The sequence below is a fragment of the Tupaia chinensis genome, unplaced genomic scaffold (genome assembly GCF_000334495.1).
Source record: "Tupaia chinensis unplaced genomic scaffold, TupChi_1.0 Scaffold000184_1, whole genome shotgun sequence".
Classification (NCBI taxonomy): domain Eukaryota; kingdom Metazoa; phylum Chordata; class Mammalia; order Scandentia; family Tupaiidae; genus Tupaia; species Tupaia belangeri.
The window spans coordinates 5,698,387-5,706,291 of NW_006159659.1; the positions used below are offsets into that span (position 1 = coordinate 5,698,387).

The 7,905-nt window shown below is 39.0% G+C and overlaps 1 non-coding gene across 1 annotated transcript; it reads left to right on the forward strand.

Moving 5' to 3' along the window:
- The first annotated feature begins 7,227 nt into the window (after positions 1-7,227).
- On the forward strand, positions 7,228-7,334 carry LOC114007500 (U6 spliceosomal RNA). The gene has a single exon (XR_003549118.1). It is a non-coding gene; the product is annotated as a U6 spliceosomal RNA (small nuclear RNA).
- Positions 7,335-7,905: the final 571 nt, after the last annotated feature.

A 7,905-nucleotide genomic window follows, 5' to 3' on the forward strand; every position in this document is an offset into this window, starting at 1 on the left:
TGTTTAAAGATAAATGAATGTAATCTACCAAATCAATAAAGCAAAGTAGGAAAATGATATGATCATCTCAATAGATGCAGAAAAAGCATTTGACAGAATTAATATTCATTCATTCATGATAAAAATTCAAAGCAGTTAGAAGAAAGAAATGTCCTTAACTTGATAAAAGACATCTATGAAAAACCTACAGCTAACATCATACTTAATGGTTATCTTAGTCAGTTCAAGCTGGTGTATCAGAATCCCATGGTCTGAGTAGCTTAAGCTACAGACTTTTTTCTTAAGTTTTTTGCCATAGGGTGCATGTACTTGCTGAAAAGAGACAGAGAAAGATAGTGAGAGGGGAAGTGATAAATCAGCTCCCAGGGGGATGGCCACACTGTAATCCCTTCTCCTCCATTGTTCCTGGAATTGTGGGCACACATGCACAAGTGCACACATGCACACATGCCTGGCATGAGTTTTTAAGCTGCCCAGTCTGGGACTCAACCGCAGTTGACTATGTGGGAGTTCAGCCCCAAACCACCATGCCACCTTAATTTCTTAGAATTCTGGACTCTGGGAAGACCAAGATCAAGGTGCTGACAGATTGGTGTATAGTGAACGGACTCTGGTTTGCACTTGGCTGTCTTTTCATTGTAGTCTCCCAAGAAAACATTGAAAGACTGAATGATTTCCTCTAAGGCTGGGCCCAAGGAGATTGTCCACTCTTTTCACGACTATCACTTTACCAGAGGTCATAGACGGTGTAAATGAGTAAAGGGAAAAAAAAAGGCAAAGAGATTTAAAAGGAAGAAAAAGACTGTTTCTATTTGCAAGTGACATGATTTTCTGTAATAGGAAATCCCAAAGAATCTACAAAAATAGCAAATGAGTTTAGCAAGGTTGAAGGATACAAGCTCAATACACAGAAATCAATTGTATTGCAATATAATAATAATGAATAATTATAAATGGAAATTTTAAAATAGCATTTTACAATAGCATCAAAACCATTAAATACTTAGATAGACATTGAACAAAATATGTGTGAGTTTTAAGTGCTAAAAACTATAAAGCACTGATGAGAGAATAAAAATCTCCATAGAAAGAAGTATTTGTGTCCATGGATTGGAAGACTCAATACTGTTATGATGCCACTTATTCCCAAATTCAGTATGCATTCAGTGCAATCCTATTAAAAATCTCAGCAGACCTTTTCTTTTATAGAAACCAGTGAATCCTAAATTTATATACAAAAGCAAAGGATAGTTAAAAAAAATATGCAAAGGAATGGCTAAAACAAACGAATGGTCGAAACGATTTTGAAAAAGGAAAAAAGTTGAAGGACTCACACTATTACCTGATTTCAAAACTTACAAGCCACAGTTATCAAGGTAGTGTGGTATGAGTGGGAAGACAGAAGACAGACACAGATCAATGGAACAGGCTAGAGCAGGAGTTGTCAAACTGAGGGTTGCAAGACTAACCTGTCCTGCTATCTGTCTTTGTAAATAAAGCTTTTCTTTGAGAGAGAGGTTTTTGCCTTAGGGCACATGAACTCACTTGGGGTGGGTGGTAGACATTGAGAGGGAAAGTGAGAAATCACCTCCCAGGAGGGATGGCCATGTCACAATCCCTTCCCCTTCTGGGATCTTGGGTATGAACACACACGCTCCTGGTATGATTTCAAGCCATCAGGTCTGCATTTTAAACCATGGTCGGCCATGTGAAAGTCTAGCCACATAACCACTTCACCGTTTGCTGGCTGTAAATAAAGTGTTAATGAAATACATCGATGCTAATAAAGTGTTAATGAAATACATCGATGCTCATTTGTTTACATATTGCCTATGGTTACTGTTGTGCTATAATGACAGAATTGAGTAATTGTGACAGAGACTCTATGGCCTGAAAATCCTAAAAGCTTTCTTTTTATTATTTGTAAGATTTTATTTATTTATTTTTTATTTTAATTTTTTTAATTGCTAAAGGGCATGTGTGTTCACCAGAGAGAAAGAGAGAGAGAGAGCACCCCTCAATGGGGCACTGTCACACCACAATCCCTTCCTTTCTTCTCCATTATGTTGGGATTTGGGGCGCACACAGATGTGTGCCTGGCATGTTTCTGAAGCCATAGAGGCCAAGATTCAAACCACAGTCAGCCATTTGGGACTGGCTTCCCTTAATCTCTAGGCTATGGAGCCAGGCCTGAAAACCTTTCTTATTTGTCCCTTTATAGAAAAAGCTGGCCAATCCCTAAAATTCAAACATAAAACAACACATACATGATCAATTGATAAACAGTTAAAGCTAAATAAGTCATAATTTCTGTTCTCCAAGAGAGCTCATAAGCTAGTAAGGGACTGTGTGTGTGTTAAAGCTAGAAGATTTTAAACTAGGAGTATATGCATTCATATGCAAGTTTCTCAGAGAATGAAGGGTCAAATTCAATTTGGTGATTGTGAGCAACTTTTGTGAAAGAGCAGACATCACGAAACAAGGACACGAGAGATGAGGCTTGAAGTATGAGCAAGGTTTGTCAAATAGACTAGGATGAATGTTTTGTGAGGTAGAGAATAGTGTAGGCAAAAGCATAGCAGAGAGGAGAACACGGCACATGGAGAAAATGACAGTCATTTTAGTATGGCCAGAAAGCAAGGGACAAAATACATACAAATGCATAGCAGAAGAGGCAAAGAGGACAAGAAAATGAGGGAAAATCATAGTCTTTATATGGTATGAAGAATTTGACTTCTGTAGACAGTTAGGAGCTATTGAGATATTTCATTCTGAGTAATGACATAGTTGGATTTGCACATTAAAATGGCCATTTTGTCAGTGTTCTGGAACATGACTGGAAGAAGAAAGATACTAAAGACAGGGAAATTATGATTACTGCAGAAATTTTAGTGTGGGATGTTGAGGACCTGATACAAGGTAGTGCCTGCACAAGTATAACTTAAGGGCACCTTGAAGAGAAGTCACAGAGATAAAGCCGATGGAAACTGATTAAAAGGGGAGAAGACTAGTGAGGGAGATAAAAGACTGAATATATCTGGAAGTCCTGTTTTCGGTAACTGGATGATGAAGCCATTAATCGATTTGTCTAATGCGAATCCATTTTTCACATACTAAAAACAGCACAAATTTAAATTAGAGAAAGATGTCAATAAAAAATAACTCTTGTTCCAGTCTCCTCTTCTTCATCCAAGGACATATTTCTTTGCTAGTACTCATTTGAATACTGAACCGGAATGGAACCTGAAACCTTGCAGATCATGTCCAATTCACATCTGATACTAATGATACAATGGTTACCTAAGAAATGAAATAAATAGAACATTGCTTTCTTTTGTGTTTCAAATAATTGTCTTGTTACCTAGGAAGATAAGTTCTAAACAGGCTCTCTGAAAGAGTACACCTCTTCCTGTTAGTTTATTTACATGTGGTTCTAAGTTTGTCTGAAATGCCTACATCTTCAATATCTTCCATAATTATTAAAAGGTTACTGAGTATCTACTATTCATGAGACACTACCAGGTTCTTTATAATATGATTTATTTTGGGATCAGCAGTTGGTGTAATGGCTATGTTGCTGGATTCCCATGTATTTGCTTGGTTCGAGTCCCAGATCTGGTGGCTTAAACTACACCGGGTGCGTGTGCGTGAGTGCCTAAGATCCGGAGGGCCGAATGGAGGAGAAGGGATTGCAGCATGTCCATCGCCCCGAGGGGTGATTTCTCACTTTTTGTCTCTCTGTCTCTCTGTCTTTCTGGCTAGTGCACGTGCCCTCTAGCAAAAACCTCTCCGAAAGAAAAAAAAAAAAATATATATATATATATAAATGTAAAATATGATTTATTTTGACTCTCAATATCCTTATGAGGTACAAGTTAGTCTCATCTTTTAATTAGTTAATTAATTAATTTTCCCTTCATTGCTAGAGGCCATGTGCACTTGCCAAAGAGAGAAAGAAAGCACCCCCAAATGAGTCCTGGTCATGCCACAATCCCTTCTCCTCTACTTCTCCACTTTTTCAGTTTTGGGCATGCACACTTAAGTGCACAGAGTGTTTTTCAAGTCACCAGGGCCTTCACTCTGAAGCGATGGTGCAGAGATAAAACTGATGGAAATTGATCAGAAGGGGAGAAGATTAATGAGGGAGATAAGAGACTGACTATATCTATGAGTCCTTCTTGTGGTAACTGGGTGATGAAGCCATGAATTGATTTGTGTAATGTAAATCTATTTTTAACATACTGAAAACAGCACAGATTTAAATTAGAAAAAGATGAACCTCAATTGGCTATTTAGGATTGGCTCTGTGGGGTTGTCCCAGTCTTATCTTTTTAAAGATGAAAAGGTAGGGGCTCCCTGTGCTTAAGAATCTCACCCTGGATCTTCTAACTAGTTAGTGAAATAAACCAGTATGTGGGTCTATGTAACTCCAAAACTCTTGAAATTTTAGATGCCACAGATTAGTGTCATGCATAGAAAAATAAAACTTTTTAATAAAAAAAAATTATTAAATTTTTAAGCCACTGGGTCCAGGACTCAAACCACAATCGACTACATGGGAGTCCAGTGACATAGCCATTACACCAGCTGCTGGTCCCTCTTGCTCATTTTTTATTTCTTCCTCCAACCAAAGCCTTTTTCCCTAGGACAAGCTAATGTACTGGAAAGCTTATGGACTCTGGAGTCAGAAAAGTCTGAGATGAGATCCCATCTCCATCACTAACTTTGGTCAACTCAGTTAGCTTGTCTAAGCATTGTTTTACTGACTTGTAATAAGATTAACTACTGGGTTGTTGAAAGGCATAGAAGCCTTTATGCACTGCACAATTTTCAGCTAACACCTTTATCTAAGCTCTCTTTTTATGGTAATCACAAAGATTCCCAGACTCTGGTGGTGGGGGTGGGGATGAGTGTGCAGTAGATACAAAGACTAGTGGCAGAGACTCGGAAGTGGCCAGAGTTTTGGGAGGAAAAAAAACCATGAAAACTATTTTTATCAAAATTTTTTTAAAAATGTGTATTTGATGACTGCAGTAAGTTATATAGCCCCAGCTAGGTGTTACTTTATAGTATGTTCATTCTATTCACTAAGGTTTATGCCCAAAGTCAGACTTGTGTTCATGTATATGTATATATCAGCTGCACTTGCTATTGGAAATATCTAGACTAATTAAATTCATTAGCGAATCAAATTAAATGGGGGGAAAAGGCATAGAAAGCAACCATAGATACCAGAGACAATGTGGGAGGATGGTGGGACACAGCAGAGGGTAAGGGATAGGGAATCAAGAATGGCCAAAAAAAAAAAAAAAAGTAAAATATACAGGAAATAAGAAATGGATAATTATTTGTTGATAACACGTATGTTGATGTGCCTGATTGAGCCAACATACAGTGTATTCTGGATGGGAAATCTCATTTTGTATGCTGTAATGATGTATAGTGAATGAATGTAAATAAATAAGTTTAAATAAAAAAAAAAAAGTGGACAGAAAGAAGCCCTGCTGGCAACCAGCCTTTCTTTGTTTTGCTTTTTAACAAAGCCCAAGAACTCATATACTTACTACCTGCCCATAATCACTTCCCCAAATCACCAAAGCAAAGTTGTCAAAATGATGTGCTTATTCCACATGCCCCTTTCAGGCTATATATGATCCTTTCATAATTGGGTTTCCCTTTGCAGATCCCTTGAAATGTTCCTTGAAACTGATTTGCAGATTCCATGTGGTAAACAGTTCAGTTTGTGTTCTAGATCTATGGCTTGAGAAACATGCCAGGTGTGTGTGCATGCATGTACATGCCCCAAATCCTGACAGAATGAAGTAATGGGGAAAGGATTGCAGCATAACCATGCCTCATTGTGGGGGTGCTTTCTCTCTCTCCCTCTCTTTCTGTTTCTCTCTAGTGAGTGAGTGCACATGCCTTCTGTCAAATTTTAAAAAAGAAAATCAAAAAGAAATTAAGAAAGAAAAAGTTTAGAAATATCTATACAGGGAATTGAAAAAGAACAAATCTTTTAAATTTCCACAGTTATTGGCTTTTGAAGCATAGCTACAAAAGCATGGGAAAGTGGAGATAGATACAGACTTCCAGGATAAGATTCCTTGTTGCATGAGTTCAGCAAATTGTTCTGGGGGTGGGTGTGTCTTCCTGTCATATTTGAAATAAACCATGCTGGTCTGCTATTGCATTGCCAACAGAAATATCTGAAATTGGATGAGTCATACAGAATGGAGGTTTGACTCACAATTTGGACAGCTGGTAAGTTCAAAGGCATGAGGCTGGCATCAGGCTGGTGACAACATGGCAGAGGGCAGGATCTTGAACAAAGCAATTGTCTCTAAGTTTTGCCTGTTCTGGTCTCTTCTCCCCTATTGTAAACCCACTAGAATTCCATCCTATGGGCCTTCCTCTAATGATTTTATTACACTTAAAGGCCCCACCCTGGGACACCATGAAGGGATTAGGTTTTCACTTAATATCATTACAATGCAATCAAGTCCCAAAACATGAACTTTGGGGGAACATCCAAACTATAGTATAAGCTTTTTCTTGGCAGCCACTTAGTGAGACAATGAAATTCTCTGGCATCAGAGAGACAGATTTTAACATGGTGTTTTCAGTAGCTCTGTTGTTCTGATGATGGTTAGGGTCTAGGAGAATCAGCGGTCCTCAAGCCACTACAGTTCTATCAGTTTGGCTTTGTTCAATGCCATTGTTAAGTCTGAAGAAAATTTATTTGGAAAAAGAATAAGAGCATTTCTACTAAACACACCCTAATTCACGCACATGCATACATACAGGCAAACCACTGTTTTGGATATTCTTCTGAAGGAAAAATTAAAAAGGTATTGTGGGGAGAGGGAGCAAACAGGGCACAAACAGCAAGGCCCTTGGGGACCAGCAGTTAGTGTAATGGCTATGTTGCTGGACTCCCACGTAGTCGACTGCGGTTCGCGTCCCAGACCTGGTGGCTTAAAACTCACGCCAGGCACATGTGCGTGCGTGCCCAAGATCCCGAGAGGAGAATGCAGGAGAAGGGATTGTGGCATGACCACCCCTCCTGGGGGGGGTGGTGATTTCTCGCTTTCTGTCTGTCTGTCTCTGTCTGTCTGTCTGGCGAGCGCACGTGCCCTATAGCAAAATAAATAAATAAATAAATAAAACTTCTCCAAAAAAAAGAAAAAACAGCAAGGCCCTTTAACTTGTTGAAACGATGATACTAGAGTGCTCGCTTTGGCAGCACATATACTAAAATTGGAACGATACAGAGAAGATTAGCATGGCCCCTGCTCAAGGATGACATGCAAATTCGTGAAGCATTCCATATTTTTGAGGAGAAGAGGATAGAGAAAGATAGCAAGAGAACAATAGAGAGGTAAGACGTTAGTGAGAAACAGATATAGCTTATTACCTGTTGGTGATGACATGTATAGTATTCTCAACTAGATTGGTCTGAGAAGTATTTCATGATGGGTAAAGTCTTTACAAGCAAAATGAGAAGTAGTGATTGACTGTTTTAAAAAATAATTAGAATAATAATAATAATGACTGGAAAAAACATAGAAAAGATATTGAATGATGAAGTGGGGAGATTAATGTCTATGTATTGACTGACATGCATGGCATTCCCTTTTGTAAAAGCAATGTAATACACTGTAAAATTATATGTAACCCTTGGGACCAGCAGTTAGCGTAATGGCTATGTCGCTGGACTCCCACGTAGTCGACCACGGTTCGAGTCCCGGACCCGGTGGCTTAAACTCACGCTGGGCGCGTGTGCGTGCGTGCCCAAGATCCCGAGAGGAGAATGGAGGAGAAGGGATTGCGGAGTGGCCATCTCCCCTGGGGGGTGATTTCCTGCTTTCTATCTCTCTGTCTCTTTCTGTCTGTCTGGCAAGCGCA